Source organism: Neoarius graeffei, chromosome 13 (assembly GCF_027579695.1).
Source record: "Neoarius graeffei isolate fNeoGra1 chromosome 13, fNeoGra1.pri, whole genome shotgun sequence".
In the NCBI taxonomy this organism is placed as follows: Eukaryota; Metazoa; Chordata; class Actinopteri; order Siluriformes; family Ariidae; genus Neoarius; species Neoarius graeffei.
This window is the reverse complement of record NC_083581.1, coordinates 55,290,988-55,313,877: the sequence shown is the minus strand read 5'-3', so window position 1 is coordinate 55,313,877 and position 22,890 is coordinate 55,290,988. Positions and strand designations below refer to the sequence as shown.

General features: G+C 41.1%; 1 protein-coding gene across 1 annotated transcript in view; it reads left to right on the top strand.

Moving 5' to 3' along the window:
* dnajc5ab (DnaJ (Hsp40) homolog, subfamily C, member 5ab) overlaps nucleotides 1-22,890 on the top strand; it is a 66,682-nt gene that overhangs the window by 540 nt on the left and 43,252 nt on the right. The gene's annotated exons all lie outside the window — the stretch shown is intronic.

Genomic DNA, 22,890 nt, shown 5'->3' with positions numbered 1-22,890 from the left:
ACTCTAAACATTGGGCAAATTTAATATCAGTAACTAAATACTAGAACATTTTAATTCACCTGCTTGAGGTTTGTGTCTCATGATCTTCCTATAATGGCTTGTTAACGGCTTTCATTTTTTTTGTTTCACTTTCTATCCAAATGTCTGGTCATCTGCATAAGTTCAGAACAAATCGTTTTAATTTTGCCGTTTTCATGACTGTTGGAAACAATCTTCCCAGCCTTGTTGGATAATGGACATGTTGTGGCTGGTTAAAGGCTGTGGTTTGTAGGCTGTTCACTGTCGTCTCTCAGAGATGGCATGTAGAGACAGCCTGGATACGCCTTATGATTTTATAACTAGGTTTGTCAAACTAAAATGGTAAATATGATCAGTAGAAAGCCATGGCCATGGCCCACAGTGGCTTCTCTAACCATTAGGCCATCCATGGCCGGTCAGGGAAGCTGTGGCCTAAAGGTTTGAGAAGCAGCTTTGGGACCAGAAGGTTGGTGGTTCAATTCCCTGGACCAGCAGGAATGAGTGAAGTGCCCTTGAGCAAGGTACCTAACCCCCAACTGTTCCCCAGGCTGCTCTGGGTATGTTGTATGCTGGTATGGATGAGATAATGTAATGTAGAATGTTCAGTGTGAGGTAAGTGTATGTTTATGGCCCTTTTCCACTACCCTTTTTCAGCTCACTTCAGCCCGACACGGCTCGCGTTTCGACTACCTCAGAGCAGCACGACTCAGCTCGCTTCAGCCCTGCTTAGCACCCAAAACTCGCACGGTTTTGGAGTGGGGCTGAAGCGAGCCGAGCCGAGTGGGGCTAGGGGTGTGAGGAGACACTCCCCTGTGCACTGATTGGTGAGGAGGAGTGTCCTCACATGCCCACACACGCCCCGCGAGCACGCTGGGATCTGTAAACACCGTCAACCCGGAAGAAGAAGAATTACGAATTACGAGAATTATGAAGCCTTATGCGCCTCGCCTCATCTATACGCTCTTGCCAGTATCTGTTGGCGTTGTCGGTGACAACAAGCCACAGCACCAAGACCAGCAACACTAACGACTCCATGTTTATTGTTTACTATCCAGGTCATGAGACTACCACTTAAAAGATCACTGATGTCACTGTTTGCGCCGCCTAACGACATCACGTGACGTCCACCCACTTTCGCTAACTCCACCCAATGTGTCCACCCACTTCCAGCCAGCACGGTTGTAGTCGAAATGCAACTCCAACAGCCCCACTCAGCTCGACTCAGCACGGCACGGCTCAGCCCAACTCAGCCGCGTTGGTAGTGGAAAAGCAGCATTAGTGTTTTCATTTTCAGTAGTATTTAGTTTTGGAAATTTGACATTTTATGTAACGCTCTGGACTCTTGCAGTGGTGCTTTTGTGGCTGGGGACTGCAGTTGACTTGCTGACTTTAGGACTATGGTTGTCGTGAATGGTTTTGCGCTCGGGTTTCCGTCGGTGGGGGGTTTATAGCATCAACGAAGCTGACTTTATATTCTAGTCATGTTGTCTGTTGTTGCCCGGATGGGGATGGGTTCCCTTTTGAGTCTGGTTCCTCTCGAAGTTTCTTCCTCATGTCGTCTGAGGGAGTTTTTCCTTGCCACCATCGCCACAGGCTTGCTCATTGGGGATAGATTAGGGATAAAATTAGCTCATGTTTTAAGTCGTTCAAATTCAGTAAAGCTGCTTTGCGACAATGCTTTATTGTTAAAAGCACGATACAAATAAACTTGACTTATGTCAAATAGTTATTTAAATTAACTATAGACCACGGGCGATTGCTCTAAGACAACGAGGGAGGCTCAGCCTCCTCTAAAAATGACGAACATCATGTAGGATGAATTGCGCTAGGCTTATGTTATAGCCGACCTTATAACATTGCTATTTCAGATCCAGAATCATAGAAATATATGTGCTCAACCCAACTACAGTGCAAAATCATTCCGTTATAACTTTCCTCAGTTCGCCTAATGTGTGCGTGAGTTTTTCCCCCTCGTGACAGCGCGATGCAGCCCAGCCTCAGTGGACTTCAGTGGCATTTGGGAGCTCTGCACTTTTCAATCTCAAAATGCAAGACGATTATTGGACAAATACTGCGAAAATGCCCGCCCACAGAGTCTCACGGACTCCCAGCCTCAGTGGACTTCAATGGCATTTGGGAGCGATGCGCTTTTCAATCTCAAAATGCAAGATGGTTATTGGACAAATACTGCGAAAATGTCCGCCTACGGACTCCGAGCCTCACATGGGAGGGACATGGCAAAGCTTTCCGCAAGGAGACTGGTGATTGGTGAAAGCGGCCGGATATTTTCTTTGATTGACAGCTCGTTTCAAATATAGACAGGTAGCGGTGAATTTCAGTTCAGTCCCATGCGGATTCGCAAGTGCTGTGGTGTATTGTAAGAGATCAGCTTACATTTTGATTTCATTCATTACATACGGTTTCTACCAGATTTTTTAGTTTGTATATATTTTCATTGTAAATAAAGTGTAAATATAGTGTTGTCAAGTTTGCTATCTTAGTTCCAGAAATTTCGTTTGAGTGACTGAACTTGAGAGGGCTAGTCAGCTAGCAAGAAAGCTGCACACGGATGCCAAGCATTGCTGTTTAATTTTGGCGAAGCCATTTGCCAGTCTTCCTTTCGAGGAAAAAATTGAAATTAAAGAGCAGGGTAGACCAACGCCTCAAACTGACTTGGTGAAAAAGGTAGGGAATAATACTCGTTCCTTTCAGCTCTCCTGGTACGAGAAAGTGAATTGGCTAACAGCAAGTGACCCACATCAACAACAGTAAATGGGCTACTTTAGTAATATGTCATGGATGGACCAAAAATATAGAATCTATTTAAAATGTTTATGCTGAGTATATTATATTGGAATATATATTTTTCTGGATATGAATTAAACACAGCTACAATTTGGAAAACATTTTTAAACAAAAACACAGCCGAGAACATTTCACACTACAGACCTGGATTAAAAGTGAAGGGTTATCAAAATTGTCAATAAAACATTTCTCAGTCAAAATAAGTAAAATATAGGGAAAGTGTCATTGAATGAAATGTGTGGCACCCAGCTCTATGTTTGGCTCCCCAAGGTCAGTGCTTGTGCCTATTCCAGAACACTCTGCTGTTACTGCTGAGGTTCCTGACAAAGAGCTGCTTTCAGTAATGATCAATTTTTAAACAACATGCCACAATTTTAAAATATAAAATGTTAAAATATACCCCCCCCCCAACACCACCATCATGTATATTGGACAGTAGGCTAATGGGGCAAAAGAACCTGTTATTTCACAGTTTGTGACCCTGCCAACAATCAGCCAGATCAGAGGCAAGAGTATGGGCAAAATTGATGTGTTTTTTTTTCTTTTAAAATCTGGAAATATCGTAACCGACCAGCCTCCCCTGTTTGAAAGACTACCAGCTGCCACTGCTATAGACCTCTTGCACTGATGTCACGTTTACGTTAGCAACCGTCGCTACCCTATACCTGGGAGACAAGCGAACTTTGTTTACATACTGAAGCCAAGCAAAGATGTCCGGTGTCTGTTGCTGTTGTCCGAAGAAAACTACAGCTAAAAAAAAGCTCTACTACTGGATTACTTGGATACTAGAAAGAAGCAAAGGATAGGTATATGTGGAAATTAGTTTATTAGCGGTTATGATCCGTACAAAGTTCCTTGAAATGAATGGAGTGATGGTGCAAATCTGTAGTCTAGTGTTAACTACATGTTGGAATATACCTTCTTTTTAATACCTCACTCAATGTGCAATACTAGTGTCATAACTTATATGGACCATAGCCAATATTTACTACTTATGTGCAATAACTGTGCAATAACTCATTATTCCATCATGATTGTTTTTCCTTTCACGTGGCTATTTATTACAATATATATGATTTACATGTTTTATATATTTTTACATATTTCATACATTTTACATTTTTTTTTTTTTTTTAATTTTTAATTTATTTTCTCTACTTGAGTGTGAGCAACTGCAGATGTGCTCAGTTTCCCTTCAGGATTATTAGTATAGAGATCTTGCATGTGACGTCACAGCCGATCTAGATTGTAACAGACGCCATCTTGTCGGTCAAACGCCATATTTCCGCCTTCTACTTCATTCTGGTTCTACTTCTGCTTCTACTTCTACCTTTTCTTCTGGAAAACCCTAGTTTTCACTGACGTCACGGCATTCCGGGGAACGCCCCCCCAGCCGCCATCTTGGGGGGCAAACAAAACGGACCATCACCACTACCGGCTACGTTATCTCGGACGAATTTATGAAGTTATATAGTCAGTTTTCTAAAATGAAGATCAATGTCGGCAAAATCAAGCAAACAGAAGTATATAGATACATTAGACAACATCTCACGACAACGGTATGCAGCCAAACTGGCCTTGATTGGGGGAAGTGACCCCTACGAAGTGGACAAAGATGCATTTTCAAGTGACTATGCAGGGCTGCCAAAGCCTGAAACTGCCAAAGCCTGCTCCAAAGCCTGAAACTGACTTCATCAAACTTTAAAGGCTGTCTGATATATACAACTTTTATATAGTCACAGCGCGCCTTTTGGCGGATGCCGCCTGAATCGTGCAGATCCGATTTTTTTTTTTTTAGGGGGGGCATTGGAGTGTCTGATTATAATTTCAAAGTAAATTCTGTATTAAAATTACTAAATAAGCAAATCCGTTACAGTCCATGAAACAGGAAGTATAAGGATGAGAAAAAAAACAGTTTAAATCGGGAAGCTGCGCACATTTGCGCAATCCTGCACACCGCTCGGGCTGCGCAAATGTGCGCAGCTTTGCGATTTAAACTTTTTTTTTTTCTCATCCTTATACTTCCTGTTTCATGGACTGTAACGGATTTGGGTATTTAGTAATTTTAATACAGAATTTACTTTGAAATTATAATCAGACACTCCAACGCCCCCCCTAAAAAAAAATCGGATCTGCGCGATTCAGGCGGCATCCGCCAAAAGGCGCGCTGTTTGCATCCCAAACACAAATCAAATCATACAGAATGGACCTAAAATGTTTTTCAAAAATGACCCTTGCGTGAGTGAAGTGACAAGTTTCAAATAGAAACGTGACAAACGAGCGATATTAAGTGTGCATTACAATGTAAACGTACACTCAGCGGTTCCAGTTAGGCATTCTCCAGAGATTGTTCACATGTTTTGGTTTCCAAAAACAAACTTGAACACGATTGTTTGTTTATTTAAACAACTTACCACTTATAAAATGTTCGGAGCAGACTTTGCTGTGTTTGGAAGGCTGATTAATCCTTGTGGTTGATTCTCGCAAGCCATAGATTTCTCCTTTCTATGCTGAGTTTCTTTGTTTGCTCGCCTTTGTGTTCCCGTACAGTGGGAATTCCATAAAAGCTCTGCTTGACTTCATCATCTGACCTATTACGACAGCTGTGAATACAACAGGTGTGCACCATTGCTAGCTTTAAATAGCCTGCTTGGGTTCTTTTGAAAACTTTGTACTCGCGCGTTACAATGTGTGCTCAGTCACCCGGTAAGCTGAACCCCCAAGATGGCCGCCACTAGGGATTCCCCGACTCTGTGACGTCATGTGAAAACTATCTATACAATTCTACTACAACGGCTGCGGCTACAAGCTCTCCCTACCTGTGCACGTTTGTTTTTTGTGTGTATTTTTGCGTGTTGTTCGTCTGTACCGGACTTCAGTATCCACTACAACCGTATGGACTTACTGGACATTGATTTCCAGCAGAAAATGACGGTTTGTAGCGATTTCCATCACAACATTCCGGACGAGATAGCGAGACCAGCGGGGTCTCCGTGGATTGTTATCGGGTCTGGCAGGCGAAGGAGGCAGCGCCGGGAGAGGAAGCAAAAGCGAGGCTGCAGGCAGAGCCGGCCTGTTGACTAAGCTCAGAAAACAGCCACTCAAATCTCCACTGCCAAGCCTCTATCTCTCCAACGCCAGATCCATGGTAAACAAGATGGACGATTTGGAATTACCTTATTCTATTCTATAATCGGCTGGTCAGTGCTATATTAGATACTACTGATATATCTAGTATCAGTACTAGTACTCAATACTTTTGACTTACCCGTCCAATGAGGATTGTTATTTTCTTGTTTACAAGATGCCACATCTGAGGGGGCTGACAAATCCTGAATTTCTGTAAAGATAACTGTCCAGAGATTTATAAGTACGCAGTGCTTCACCACTGAACAGCGAGGGAAAGTTAATGAGGTAATTATACACATCTGGGTATTCCACCTCTGGCAGTTCAATATCCACTGACACGGTCGTGAAAACTACGTCCAGTAAGCCATAAGGGTCACTAATCTGTAGGTCGTTTATTTTAGACATATATCTAGTTATCTGTTCATTAGAAAAATGTGCCGTGTAGTCCGTCGGTTGAAATTGATCCATTTTGTACACGAGTGCAGCAATATTCAGCGGTGTTTTTTACCGACAAAATGGCGGCTGTGTACTTTCCGGTCACGTGACTGCAAGATCTCTATAGGTAATCGTATGGGGCCGAGTAAAATTAAGGATTAATTTCACGAGTGATGGGCAATTTCAAAACTTTGAAATCACGAGTGAAATTGATCCTTAATTTTACGAGGAGCCATACGATTACTTGTTTATAATATATAGGGCCAAATTCATACTTCGGAAGCCATTCAAGTTCACAACATTTGTCATTCATGTTTTCTGAACCAGTCAGGGCGCAAGACCATCTTGTAGGTTTGAATCAGTTTCTAAAGCGTCTTTCATCATGACACAAAAACTGCGATAGCACCTTGTCTAACTCATAGCATTCATATGCCACTAGAGAGTCGTTTATTTGTCTTTCTGCGGCCCATTTCTTAAACATGGAAAGCCAAAAATTCGTACTTTTTTTTTTTTGTATTTTCGCTTGCAGCTTTCAATTGGTTTATCATTTCTTCGTCAAATATAGAGAAACGCGGCATTGCTGAGTGAGCAGAGTCAGCCATTTTGTTGATAAAATTTGCTAATTTTTGTAACCGTATTCAAGCAACGAACTAGCCAAAAGCATTTCAGAAATATGGCCCCATGTTAAGGAAAAAAGCCCTCCTTGATTGACCAATCAGAATTGAGTAATTTGGCCCGATGTATTCTAAAAGTATTTCTGATTCTGATTTTCAAATGTTTTGAGCATTTGAAATAAATGTGCATGCTGGAGGAGAAGAGATCAGATAAATTGTGTATCTCTGCATAACACATGAATGTCTGTCAGAAATATAGTATGCACTTTTTTTTAAATGCGCAAAACCTTGGTAGTAATCTAAGAAGCAGACTTCGTCATATTCCTTGGTGCTTTGGTGGTAACTTTGATCATGATGGATCAAAGTCAGTTTCAGGAACACTGGGAATCAGGTGGGAATACACCCTGGATGGAACGTCATTCCATTGCAGGGCACCATGTGCACGCACACGTAATAATACTTTGGTCCACGTAATGTCCATAGACCTTTTATATATTGGCACAGATGTTGTGACAGGCTTTAATCTGGTCCATTTGATCCTGTTTGAATGCTGCTGATTAAAACCACTTGGCTGGCTTGCAGATTAGCATTGACGTTCCCCATCTTAAGGTCCTTCATTTTAAACCCCATTGGTTCTTACAGCAGGAGCTGTGGTGCATAGCCAGCATATCCATAATTTTATCTACAGTCCCCTTTGAAAGTATTTGTACTGAAGACATTTGGGTTTGAGTTCAAGAGACGATGGATCAAGAATTTCATCTTTTATTTAATGATCTTAACATCTAGATGTGTTGAACTTAGAACATGGCACTGTTGATGTCCGATCACTCAATTTTTGGGGGAGTAAATGGATTGGAACAGATGGTCTTAAAGTAGATAACCCTTATTACACGGCTCATGTGAATACTTGATTCTGATTGGTCAGTTACGGCATTCTAGGGTCTGTTATTTGTTTGCAACCAATTGTTAAGGACCCCGTCATTAGCAGAAGCAATCAAATAATTTTTAAATCAATAAAATCATTTTTAATCTGTATTTTGATTTCTTTAGTAAGTAGTCATGTAATAAGTGGAATATTGTACAGCGAGCTGGTCTTTATCATAAAATAAACCCCTTAAGAGTGATTCAGGGCAGTAATGACTGACATTATCCCTTACATAGTTGGTGACCCACTGACATCACCAAGCTGCTGCATTCTTCTTTTGTGATGCTTTCCAGGCTTGTACCACAGCTTCTTTTAGTTGTTGCTGTTTGTTTTGTGGGTTTCTCCCTTGTAAAAGTTGGTGGCTATATACAAAGCGTATGCAATGAAAAAGAAATCCAGCAAGGCAAAGCACAAACAAGGTCAACATCAGGCAAAGAGTCATTCACAGAAATCAGCATGTGAAACGCAACACTCATGGGACGCAGCAAAGGCAACAGTCTACCAGGAGCTGTAGACTGATGAGGTTTAAATATACGTCTGGAAATGTACAGCCAGGCAATTCCAAAGCAGTAGGTGGGAACAAGGCATGTAAGAGTTGTGATGAGGGAAACCATGGCCTAAAGGTTAGGCAAGCAACTTTGGGATCAAACTGTTGCTGGTTTGATTCCCTGGACCATCAGGAATGGCTGAAATGCCCTTGTGCAAGGCACCTAACCCCAACTGCTCCCCAGGCTGCCCACTGCTGTGGGTATGTCGGGGTCTTGTTGTGTGTCGCTCTGGATAACTGCATCTGCTAAATGCCTGTAATGTACTGTAATGTGATGTGATTTCCCAATGGCAAGCTGGAGGCATGACATGCTGCAGTGGGCTGGGCTTGAAAGAGGGCTTGGCCCAAAAGACAGCCATCCCACCACTGATATAGACACACAAATGGCACACAATTCAGACATTTGAAGATGCAACACAATGGAGGTTTCTGGTGATGTCAATAACTTTTCAGTTTTCAGTCACGTGTTCCAGTATTTGTGATCACTTGAAAAATTGGAGCGTTTAAAAAAAGGTGCTATGTTCTAGTTATTTAACACATTCTAGATGTAAATATCAGGAAATGAAAGCTGAAATTCTGATCTATCGTCGCATTCATCTTTTGATCACAAACCCAAATGTCTTCAGTGTATAGCAGAAACAAAACAATCGGCCTTGTCGTTCCAATACCTTTGGAGGGAACTGCATGTATAAATGTATAATATTGCAGTAGTGGAGAATGTTATCGACCCATAGTAACGTTTGTTTGTGTAGGTTATGCTGTACATTTGAACATGGTGAAACTGGTTTGGTTTTGTAAATAATTGGATTATTCCCTCATATAAGTCTGTGCTGGGCGGCACGGTGGTGTAGTGGTTAGCGCTGTCGCCTCACAGCAAGAAGGTCCGGGTTCGAGCCCCGTGGCCGGCGAGGGCCTTTCTGTGCGGAGTTTGCATGTTCTCCCCGTGTCCGCGTGGGTTTCCTCCGGGTGCTCCGGTTTCCCCCACAGTCCAAAGACATGCAGGTTAGGTTAACTGGTGACTCTAAATTGACCGTGAGTGTGAATGGTTGTCTGTGAGTGCGTTTACATGCACATAGAGAAAATTGAATTTCTGCCGTTGCTCGACTGAAATCGAAGTTCTAAATGCCATGGATACACCTTAGCTAGGCTGAAATTGAACCGAACTTGATTTCTCGTAATCGAGCTACACGACCTAGATTATGCGATTTTTGCCGAGCTACTTAGTGCATGTGAACCCTGTTGAGCTACTTACTTCAGCACTGCCCCTTCCGGAAGTGACGAGACCACAAGCGGGAAACACGACAGCCTCGGTCGGCATGACAACAGTAGTAGCGAGCAGCAGAAGAGGTCCGGAGGAACAAACGAAGAAGAGAAAATGGTGAGCAGAAACGTGCACTTCTGGAGCAATGAGGAGACAGAGTTCATGCTCATTCAGCTTAAGGAGTTGAATATATTAAAATTCATGGACGGGAGAAAAACGCGCAATGGAGAACACGGAACTGATAACTTTGTTTACGCTCTTGAATAGCTCTTCATGACGACAACCGGAAGTGTACCAACACGATGGGGCGTGTAGCGCCACCTGTGGCTCGGGTGCACAATGTACCTCACACAATAGCTCGATTTCCTTGTGTGCATGTAGGATTGGATTTCTTTGGCACCCCTGCTGGGACCCTTTGCTCGATTACCGACAGCAGCTCGATTTGGATGTGCATGTAAACGTACTGTGTGTCTGTGTCAGCCCTGTGATGACCTGGCGACTTGTCCAGGGTGTACCCTGCCTTTTGCCCGTAGTCAGCTGGGATAGGCTCCAGCTTGCCTGCGACCCTGTAGAACAGGATAAAGCGGCTAGAGATAATGAGATGAGATGAGATAAATCTGTGCTATGGTCATAAGTGGATTTATTTAAGCTCGGAATGACTTCATGGATGCTAACAGTTTGAGAGCCACTGTACTTTCTGTTGTCAGGGTCAGTGTTGACAGGAATGTATATAGAGAAAATGGAATAGACTTGAATGGACTTGGTGAATAAAGCCAAGGAGGAAAGGGGTGAGAGTGTGTGGAGAATGTGTCAGTGCAGGAAGATGGATGCTCCCTGGCAGGAAGTGAGGAGATGGCAGCTGGCGAAGAGCTGGTGTTGATGAGCCATGTGTGTTTTCTGAGCCAAATAAATGTTTGTTCCCATGCCATTTGAATTTTACCCATGTCCTTAGAAAGAATTACATTTCAGAGCATATTGTTCTGTAATACCATTATAAGTTTGTAATAGAACTTTTTGTGGGAATAAAAAATAAAAGTAATTTTAAAAAGTTTTATTACTTTTATTGTCTTCATAGCAGAGGATCTGTTGCAAACAATTAATAACCAGTACTACAGTCATCTGTAATGTGACCCAATGTAAAGCAGATTGTTGAAGATTGCTCATATAAATTAATTAATTAGAGGTGGGACTAGATTAAAAAAATGATCTGTTTAATTACAGGCTTTGTAATTAATTAATCTCAATTAATCGCACTACTGTATTTGCCCCAAAAGCAACATTTATTTTATGTAACTAAATAATATGTGAAGAGTTCAAATAATACACAGACATGATTTTTAGATTCAAGCTCATTTAATGGCTGTAAACAATATTTTGTTGGAAATTGTTCTTCTGCACGGCATTTGAAACGATGGATCACACGCCGCAATCTGCAATACATCTCGTAGACCCTTGTCTTCTACCACCGATGGTGGTCTGCAGTCCAGGGCAATCCACTTGGCCAGCGTGTTCGTTAAATTTTCCGACGTTGCCCTTCTCATTTTCTTCCGGAGTCCAGCCATTTCTTCGAGTTTGCACTGCTGACCAGAACTGCTACCTCGAGCTGCAGCTGTTTCAGTAATCGCGGTGACATGCTTGGCATTTAAATGGTACCGTAAAGTTGACAAGCTTCTGTGATAAGCAAACTCCTTTCTGCACAGTTTGCAATAAACTGTGGTTTTATCAACAGTTCCACCGGGTCGTTTTTTGAATATAAATTTACCGTCCAGCAGACCCGGCGCGCTTTTAAGCTCCATTCCTGTAACTGGAACTGTGTGCGTCAGTATATTTGTCGCACCATAACACGGTGCACTAACAATGGTTCCGGGTTGTTTGGCATGCAAACTGCGAGGCTGTAATGCGTTAATATTTTTAATATATATATATGAGCAATCTTCAACAATCTATATATAAAATTAATTATTCTGTCCACATTCACTGGATATGAGCAACCGTACGCTCTGATTGGCTACTCTACTACTAGTCTACCAGCTCATATACCATGAGTAGAGAAAAACAAAATGGTTGTTTTGCATGTTGCTGAACCAACCAAGGATGAAATAAAAACTCCACTCAAAAACAAAACCCCTAAAATGATCAAGTATTTAAAAGAAATAAAAGTAGCTAAAAAAATATCCCCCCCCCCAAAAAAAAGAAAAAACCCTCCTGTTCCACATTCCAGCACAGTCGGTGGTGGTAATGCACCTTTTAAGTTGGTTTGCCAACTGCCAAAAAACCCTAAAGAAGAAGGGAAACCCCCCCCCCCCCAAAAAAAAACAAACAAACCGGCAACAAAATATGAAAGAAAAGTATTTGATGTACCTTTTTTTTTTTCAATAATTTATTATTAGGGCTGTCAAACGATTAAAATTTTTAATTGCGATTAATCTCATAAAATTATGTAGTTAATCGCGATTAATCGCAAAAAAAATCTTTAAACATCTTTTTAAATTGTACTCAAATACATTTCTACATCAGAGCAAACATTTGAATATATGCTCTGATGCTCCATGTCAATTATAAGGCTCATCTTCTCTATGATAGACAATATATCGGCCTAATGCACAAATATTTGGCATTCGGGTTTTGATATTAGATCTAGGCATGCAGCATATTCTTTCCAATGCAGCCTATCAGACATCTGTTGGGCATAGGCTATGTGCAAAATACGATTTGGAGAAATAACAGACTAATATATATATATATATATATATATATATATATATATATATATATATATAAATTTAAATTTTTTTCTCAACTGTAATGGCTGCAAGCTACACTTCGAAGAGGAAGTAGTTTGACTCCTGCAAGTTCATTCAAGTGAAGCAGTAGGCTATTTGGAAATCGCTAGGCTACCTACAATCTACAGGTGGAGATAAGGGAATGTGCGCATTCCCGATCGTAGCCCATCAGATATCAACACGTTTCACCCGGTAAAGTGAAAGTAAACGGAACTCACACCGCATCGCATATGCAGACTACAGTTTAACTGACCATGTTGCAGGTTTATTTGACAAGTTGTAGAGCTACGTTTTACCACAAAGTTAATGTTATAACTAGCTTTATTTTGCATGCTAGTCACCTGCGAAAATCTGCATTGTTCCTTACCAAGATGAGCCCAATTCACTGTTGTTTAAATACCCTGCGATAACGCCGTCATTTTTTTTAATAGCAATCAAATTAAATTGCGTTAACGCACTAATAACGCGTTAACTTCGACATCCCTAATTATTATAATAGCATTTTTCACAAATTGCTACCGTCGTTTTGCCGGTTTGTTTACATTCTAAGCGGAAATTATTTTGTCGGATGTTTTGTATAAAGTTTTTAGGCCAAACAAAATAATGTGTTTCCTGGGTTTTCAAAATAGGGTGGGTGGGTAGGTAAGTAGGTAGGGGGAAAAAAATTTGTTTATCCCAAAAGTTTACAACAAATTTTGTAGGGTAGGTAGGAAAAAGTGAGAAGTTTCCTTTGAAAACATTTTTTTTGCAAAATACTTGTTCAAAACTAAACCCAGTCATCAGATATCGTTGATGATATAAGGATGCACTTGTATATAAATTGTTCTAATGATGGCATACTTTCATTTTCCAGGTAAAATGGGAATATTTTGGTGGATGATCTATTTGGTGGTGGTGGTCCAGTACCTAGATCTATCCCCTCAGTTCTGGACATTTCCAAAATATATTTTTATATACTAGTGGGGACTTTCATACTTAAAACTGATGTCTTGTGTGTTTATCAAAATTGGGTGCATGCCTAACATCTTGGCCTTAATGACATTTATATTTGCTTCATGTTTTTTCTTATTCTGTCTATGAATGCAATGTTCACTTATGTTGTTCTAATGAATACAGCTGCTCCGTGCCATTGTCTTTTCAAATAAAGAAACTAAATTTCCTATATTTAAGTTTCCTATTCTGCGTTTGTAAATTGTGTTGCAAAATAAATGCAAATGCTTTCATTTTTCAGCCCTGTTAGTCCATGGTTCATACTATTTGCTCTAAGGTTTAAATCAGGAGGAAATCAAGGAATGTATCATTTCACTAACGCACACTCCTCCAATTTCAGATTTATTATCAATTCAGATATCTTAAGTTGAGTATAGAATAGCATTGGAAGTGTTGACTACCTGATTTATACCCTGAGCAAACAGTTCCTTGTGATGTATGCATTATTTCAATCACTATCTAGCCATATCCACACTAAATTATTTTCCCCGCATGTACCCAAAACCACCAACACAATGTCCATCAATATCATCAACTTGGCTACATGCATGTTTAGTGGTGTTGGAAATAATAGAATGGGGCTTTTCTAGTGAATCTTCTCCACATAGCCATTGCCAGACTAATTAGGTTGAATCAGGACTGACCGGCACCCATTTATGAGAGATGAAAGATGAATTATACCAAGGTAGGAACGGTGGACTTGAACCCGGACCTCATTGCATGTCATGTGAGTGCCATCTACATATTCCCAGAGTTGGGAAATTACAGAATGAACAACTGTATTTTGGGATTATTCAAGTACAAATTCCAGAAAGGTCAACTGTTTATTCTCACAATAACAGGTTGAACAGTATGAATAGTATATTTTTTGTGACCTACTCCACCAAAAATTTATTATGCAAGGTATACATTTGTTACCAATTTCAATGTCATAATAAGTTTTGACATATTTTTATGACCGCTCCTTCAAATTTGCACATGGAACTTCAGAACATGGTAGATGGTAATTATCTTTCGGGTCATTTGTTACTCCTATACAAGTTTGAAGAAAATCAGTCAACATGTAACAGTTTTTCTCATTGACCAGTACCTTGAATTTCAGACTACCTCTAAACATCAGGAAACTAAAACGTTATCAACTAGACTACAAATCAACAAATATATTCAGAACATATTGTAGCACCACAATATATCTTTTGATATACGTAGGACTCTTATGTTTTGGCATGTAAAAATAAATCCATATTCAACTATATGGGGGGGGGTGTCTGTCAATACAAACCCAAACCCTATCTAATATCAAAAAAATAATGGCTTGTATTCATCAGTTTTGGGAACAGGATTTATCATGATTTGTTCAGTGATTGCACGACTGCTCAGTGACTGCACAAAGGAACAGGTCATGGGGGGGGCTATAATCTGTAGGATTGTTCTTCAAAATTAGTCATTACCGCCTATCAAAATACCGTCCAGATTTACCCTGAATCATCATATAATCTATTTCAAATATGATCTATCAGTTGAAATTCGTTATAGCAACGATATCCAGTGATTTCTATTAGGGATGTTAACCGATGACCGTTTGACCGGTGGTTGACCGAATCAACGTTAACCAGTTAATTTTTTTTGGTTGTCGGTGAAAAAAAAAATCGTTTTGGAGCGGAGAACCTGGAATTCTGTGTTTGTAAACGCTTGGGGCATGCCATGCGGTGTAAGGACGACAGTTGACAAATCAGAAGCACCCATTCAGTCATGTCCCACCCCAGTTGAACACAGCTGCCACCAGTGTTGCCAGATTGGGCGGTTTTAAGTGGATTTTGGCGGGTTTTGAACATATTTTGGGCTGGAAAACGTCAGCAATATCTGGCAACATTGGCTGCCACTCGGCGAAAGAAAAAAGTGTAGAGACAGGGTTTTTAGCTTACAAATTACTATTCTGGGTTTTTTTATTTTTTTTATTTTTTTTATTATTATTAGAAGGCACATCAAGTTTAGTCCTGCCTTGGCTAGTGCATTCTGAAAGTATGTTTCAGTCTGTAGCCAACAATGCACATTATTGCAGATCATATCTCTCCACACAAACTAAAGGCGCAGATGCCGACTTTTTCACGGCTTTTTCATGGACTGTAACGGCATTTGCTTATGTAGTAATTTTAATACAGACTTTACAGAATTTACATGCAATGACGGGCTACTTTTTAAAGTAGTTGTCATGGTGTTGTGTAATGTATCAAATTAGAGTATGAGGAGTTGAATTGAAAATTCCATTTAATTTTTTAAATATGTCTTAAAAAAAAACCAAAGATATGAACGTTTGAAAATCCAGTGTTTTTTATAAAATTTCTGTCCGTTGCCCCGGTCACAAACCAGCAATCATTTTCCATTGGTTTAATTTAACATTCATGAAAAAAAAACTCAATCGGAAATTAATAAACCATAAAGGCAAAAATAAAGAGATTTTAGAATTTTGAGTATCAGGGTAAGAATTGCAGATAAAGGCTTCTTCTTGTAGATCACAATTATGCACCTCATCTCATTATCTGTAGCCGCTTTATCCTGTTCTACAGGGTCGCAGGCAAGCTGGAGCCTATCCCAGCTGACTACGGGCGAGAGGCGGGGTACACCCTGGACAAGTCGCCAGGTCATCACAGGGCTGACACATAGACACAGACAACCATTCACACTCACATTCACACCTACGCTCAATTTAGAGTCACCAGTTAACCTAACCTGCATGTCTTTTGGACTGTGGGGGAAACCGGAGCACCCGGAGGAAACCCACGCGGACACGGGGAGAACATGAAAACTCCGCACAGAAAGGCCCTCGCCGGCCACGGGGCTCGAGCCCGGACCTTCTTGCTGTGAGGCGACAGCGCTAACCACTACACCACTGTGCCGCCCCCCCATTATGCACCTAGAAAGCTTAAAAAGTAATACATCAGTGAAATTGGTCCATCCTTTGTGTTTAAACATAAAAGCCAGAATTAACAGGTATGTTCATTTTAAACTGTAGATACCAAGCATGACTAATGACAGTGGTGCTTGAATGCACTGTGTATAAGAGGGTCAAACTTTTAATTCTCTTCTGATATTTACTAAATAAATACTGATATTTATACACCTCATTTTTTCTCCACGAAAAAAAATTAAGAAAATAATTGATTTTTAGGAAGGATGCAAACTTTTCCCCGGTGATCCGATCTTTCGCGGGCAACAGTGTTCAGCCGATTTTATTGGAAAAACAAGTCAACATGAGAGATTCGACCACTGGTGGGTGGGGCAGCGGGGCGTGGTCAAGCATCGGTCTGTGACCAGAGGGCGTAGTCAGGGAAGGTAAGTGGCAGAATCACTACACCTGTCGTTAATTAATGTGTTTGCGTGTCTTCCCAGTGACCGCACCCTATTTAAGGAGAGAGAGCGAGAGCAGAGGGAGCTCTCTCCCCAACCAGATGACTTGTGTGTGTGTGTATGCGTGTGGCTGGGAGAGTGTGCTTTTTGCTACTGAAAAGTGCAAATAAAAAGAGTTTTGTGAACTCAGTTCTGGCCTGCCGTCCTTCTGTGCTCATTCCCGGGTTTCGGCACCACTGTAACAGTTCATATAGGTGGGTGGAGCACAGAAGGACGGCAGGCCAGAACCGAGTTCACAAAACTCTTTTTATTTGCACTTTTCAGTAGCAAAAAGCACACTCTCCCAGCCACACGCATACACACACACACAAGTCATCTGGTTGGGGAGAGAGCTCCCTCTGCTCTCACTCTCCTTAAATAGGGTGCGGTCACTGGGAAGACGCACAAACACATTAATTAACGACAGGTGTAGTGATTCTGCCACTTACCTTCCCTGACTCCGCCCTCCGGTCACAGACCGATGCTTGACCATGCCCCCGCTGCCACAGTGGGAATCGTGAGTTTCAAGCTGATTGAACCAACAGTGAGCGAGCGAGCTGGAAACAACAAAAAAAACCCACACGGACTGGCGACAAATATCACTAAAAAACCCAAGATGGCGGCACCTGCGAGTTTGGTGTATTGTGTTACACAATGTTAAAAACCCAAAACCCTTAAAGTAAAAGCTCATCACAATGCCGCACAAAATTAGCAATATGTTCTGTAAATATGATGTTTATTCTTGAATCAACACTAGTTTTATGTAGATTAAACACTTTTAACTGTCTTTAAAGGCCAAATGAAAACATGCTGTTCTCCCATACAAATGTATGGGAGGTTCATCAGTGCAGCAGCGCGCTGTCAAGCTTACTATCAGTTCGTATGTAACTCGATTTTGTGGAATAACTGTTATACATACACGCGCCCTTTTTTTGTGTGTGTGTGGGGGGGTGTTCATCCAGTTTTCAACCCTTCAGTTTTCGTGAACCTCTACCCGCTGTTCTTGATTCAGTTCTTGGCTGACGGGATTGGATTCTGATGATGTCTTCTGCTTTAGTAGCCCATCTGTCTCAAAGACATTCTAGGTAAACCCTAGAGACTATTAATACCAGGAAATAAGCAGCTTCTGAAATACTCACTCCAGCCTGTCTGGCACCAACTATGCCACAATCAAAGTCACTGATCATTTATTTTGCTGTTTGATGTGAACGTTAACTGAAATTCTTAACCTGTGGTTTATTAGCATCATGCATCTGGACACACAGAGTCTCTTCCAAATGACAAGAGTCTTTTCAGGCATGTGATTTTTCCGTCTTTAGTCGGAATTCCGTCTTTTTCAACTACATAAAAACAAAAAAAAATATTTCCGTTTTTTAGCTTTTTTGCCGATCGTATATTCGTGTTAAAATCCCCACTCGTTCATTTTCCGATCCGTCTTTTGTATTCGAGAAGGAAACAGTTACGCCTCCGTTGATTTGGTTGAATGTCTGTTCCTTCTGACCAATCAGAGCCGCTGTTGTATACGAGGTCGCTTTTAGCGCCATTTGCCTGTGCTTGAACGGAAAGATGCCTCTCGCGTCAAAGAAATTGATAAACATATCAAGAATAAGTTCCGATGGGACTGGTTGGAAAGAGAAATCGTTGATACTGTTGGAAAGAAGGAAGTTACCACTCTTTTTTGCGATTTAATTCGTAAAATTGACCGCCCCGGTAAAGCATTGTGCACATGGTGTCAGGATACTATTGACTATGGAACACGAGGTTTCAAGGCATTGGAAGCTCACGCGAAGCGGCAAAAACACGTGAACAAGCTCGAAGAAAGGAAAAAGAACTTTTCGATAGCAGGTGCATTTGGATGTCAACCGAAGGTGAACAAACCGTATGGACTTCATCCCTTGTTTACATCGACAGCCGCAGGTAGTATTGAGAGGAAAGACCCACCGAAACAACCCATCCCAGTTGCAGACAGGGTAGTTAATAACGAGGTGAGAGTTTACTTTATTAATTCATTTGTAAAAAGAAAATGATTGTATATTTTGGAAATGTAACTATTAACAGAAAATTATAGTACGAAATAACATCCTCGATGCACTTGCATCCCAACATGGCTTTATTATAAGTCTGAGACACCTCAAGAGAGTTTAGGTCAGAAAAACTACGACGGCGAAGCCCATTCTCTCTCAGAACTCTCTTGAGGTGTCTCAGACTTATAATAAAGCCATGTTGGGATGCAAGTGCATTAAGGATTTCTGTGTATCTGAGTCCAATATTAAAATATAATGAAATAGCGTCTAGTATTAACGGAGCTACCATGGTGAGCTACAGCCTGTGTGTACGTGTGTGTGTGTGTGTGTGGGCAACGAGATAAACGAAAACAAGGATATTGTGGGAATATTTTAATAAGTCAAGGGAACGACATAGGATATCATTCCTACGCCTTGGATATAAACCGAGGGAACGCGTTTTAAGACGTTCCCTCACTTTTTAATAACCCGTGCGCACGCCTTTATAACTCGAGCGCACGCCTTAATGAAAGCGAGGGAACGATTTGTAACTCGTCCCCTCACTTTTAACTACCCGAGAGCACGCCTTAACGCAAAGCGTGCGCACGGGTTATAACTCGTGCGCGCGCCTTATAAGTCGTTCCCACGCTTTATTTTTTTATTCACCATGTCCCCTCTACGGCTCCGTAAATAACAAATATTACAGAAATGTTGATTCATTTCAAAACATAAAGCGTGAATGGATTCGATTGACACATTTTCAATTTTTGCTTGCTTGCATTTGAGTCTGATAACATACAAGTTAAATGTCCATGAATGTTGTAGTTTTGAGTACTTGAAATTCCATTACTGTTGGGTAAAGATACACACCTAAGAGATGAAGGATAATATCCAGCAAGTCCTTTGGATAATCAGGTATGTTTACTGCAAAAAAATTTGTTAAAAAGGCTGAAGCATTTGCTTCAAATGATTCTGTTTGTGATCATTTTTCCATGGTAATTTGCTTAAAAACCAGGAGCTTCGGGGGGCTTCGCCCCCCTTGTCCCCCCACCAGGGCTCCGCCCTGGACCTGGCTGGGAGCCTGCGGCCCCCAGACCCCCAGCTATTTTTCAGTCTTTTTCACTTTGGTCAAATCACATGCCTGTCTTTTGTAAGTCCTGTAATTTTCTGGTAAAGAAATCAATATTTGTCCGAAGTCACACCATGGCTTAACCTTATTTGCTAGAAGTTTTATTCAGGAACCATCAAACCTGGATACAGTATCTCTTTTGCCTCTGCACAAACCTCAGGCATGGAGTTATGTACGTTGGACATGAGATGATTTTATTGGCTGAGCTCAAAACATCTCCCATCTTCCTTTTTATCCTCTGAAATTTGGCTGCTAGCTTTTTCACACAATGATTGTGGTGTTCGCAAACACAATACTGTATAAATTATGCAGCTGCTTGCTTTTATGAGCTCATTGTTAGGCTCACAGTTCCTTTCATTTCTTTCATCAAAATTGTTACAGGTTCGGATTGTACTTAATCGGGCGTGGACAAATCGGATGTCTGGAGAAACTTTTTGTTTTTGTCTAGACTATTTTATTATTATTATTGTTGTTGTCATTATTAAACATAGGGTTTATCCCTGGATAAATAGCTTCCAGTCAAGTCTCAGCCTGAGACCTTAGACCTCTCACACCTTCCTAAGGATATGTGCTGATCCGAGGAGAGCAGACTTTTGCATTGTTCTTTTCCTCTCTGGAATACCCAGTTCCTTCAAGTGTTCTGTCAACTTGTTTGACGTTGCGCCCAACGCCCCAAATTGAATTCCATAGCTTTCCAGTCTCTCTAGCTAGATCTTGGTACTTGTCATGCTTTTCTAATTCTTTCTGTATGACTTTACTATCCCCCAGGACAGCAATGTCTGCAGTGATCATCTCCCGAGTCGTCTTTTTCTGAATTACAGTACTTGGTTTACTTGGTCAGTTTGAATAGTAAAATCCCACAGCAGTTTTACTTCCTCGTTTTCCTCCACACTACTCGGGACACGCTTATACCCTTTTTGGCATTACAGTTAATCCTGTATTTCTTGCACAATTCCCAATGCACAACCCGTCCAAGGGTGTCATGCCTCTTTTTGTACTCTGCTTGGGCAAACTTGGAGCAGCGACACAAGATATGCTACATGGTTTCGTTATGTGTTCCACACATTCTACACTTAGGTGACACATCCTGTTTCTCGATCCTGGCTTTCGCAGCATTTGTCCTGAACGCCTGGTCTTGAGCTGCAAATATTAGGCCGTCCATCTCCTTCAGGTCGCCTGTCCTTACCCAATTCCAAGATTCGTTAGACAACTCTTCTGTCTCTCTCTGTCTTATACTGCCCATGAATGTCTTTTCCAGTCCAGTCCTTGATGATGATGATGATGATGATGATGATGATGATGATGATGATTATATATATATTTTTTTAATAACCCCCACCACCACCTCTGTCCGTCCGTCTGTCCGAAACACCCTTTTTCTCAGCAACCACAAATCATAGCCACTCAGTACCAAACTTCAGCTTGGGGTTCTATACCGTGTATACTGTTTTCAGGTCTGTCCCACATCAACTTCCTGTTTGACAATGTATTTACGAAACGTGTAGGGTGGATTTTGACACTAGTACAAGAAGCAAAATGGCAGTTTACCAGGACGCTATTTGAAATCCCTGGGGAGAACACTGCTCTTTACTTACTTGTTTCAGGGTTAATTATTTGTTGAAGTCAACATTCATAATAAGTGTCCTATTGCTTCTATCGCTTGCATTCTGATATAAGCAAAAACGGGGGGGATACATAAGTGAGCAGTAGCTCGCAGTTGTTATTGTTATTTATAGTTGCCTGATGGACAAGTTGGTCCGAAAACCAGAAAAAGAGCAACCTTGCTTCCTGTGGATGTTTGTAAAACAAAAGCTTTCTTTGGTGTGTATTTTAAAATTATTGCACTTCATGGGGGTGTAACACAGCTGTAGCGCAGGTATCTAGAATCCCACCACCTGCTGCACTACACACATTAGCTCACGAGAGGTGGTTGATGGTAGAATGATTTTTACTGAGAAGATTCGTGTGTGTGTGTGATGGATAATCTTTTCAGAGTCAAGAATGTTCAGGTATGTGGAAAGGTTGATGAAACTGAGCAAAAAAAGAAAGCACAAAGCAGAAATATCATTCTACTTAAACATGTCAAGAAATAAAAGACAGCATTTAGGCAAGAATATCATTTATGTGTGATGCACAGACAAACATCTCATCTCGCAGTTGAAACATTTCAGTTAAAAAAAAAATATATATATATATATATATATATATATATATATATATATATATATATATATATATATATATATATATATATCGCCAGGCACAAATGCACTTGCTCACCCTGATTCCATGTTACGAGGCTGTCTGCATCTATCTTGAGCACACTTCATCCACCACCAGCTTGCTAGGCCTGTCACAGCTTCGCCATACAAGCAACCATTTACATCTACGGGCAATTTAGAGCAGCCAGTTAATCTAACTGCATGTCTTTGGACTGTGGGGGAAACTGGAGCACCCAGAGGAAACCCACACAGACACAGGGGTGGGTGGGAGACATACAAACTCTACACAGAAAGGCTCCCGTTGACCATGAGGTTTGAACCCAGAATCTTCTTGCTGTGAGGTGACAGTGTTAACCGCTGCAGCACAAATACAATGTGCTATATTAGTCATGTTTAACCAAGAAAACACCATATGGTGTTATAATTTTCTTCAGTGTAATCGTCATCTTTCAGCTGCTCCCATTAGGGGTCGCTGTAGCAGATCATCCAATTTATGATCTGCATATTTGATATGGCATAGGTTTTACACCAGAGGTCCTTCCTGACAGAACCCTCCCCAATCTATCCGGGGTGGGGACCAGCACTAAGTATGCACTGGCTTGTGCAACCCCAGTGGCTGGGTGTTTTTTACCTAATCTACAT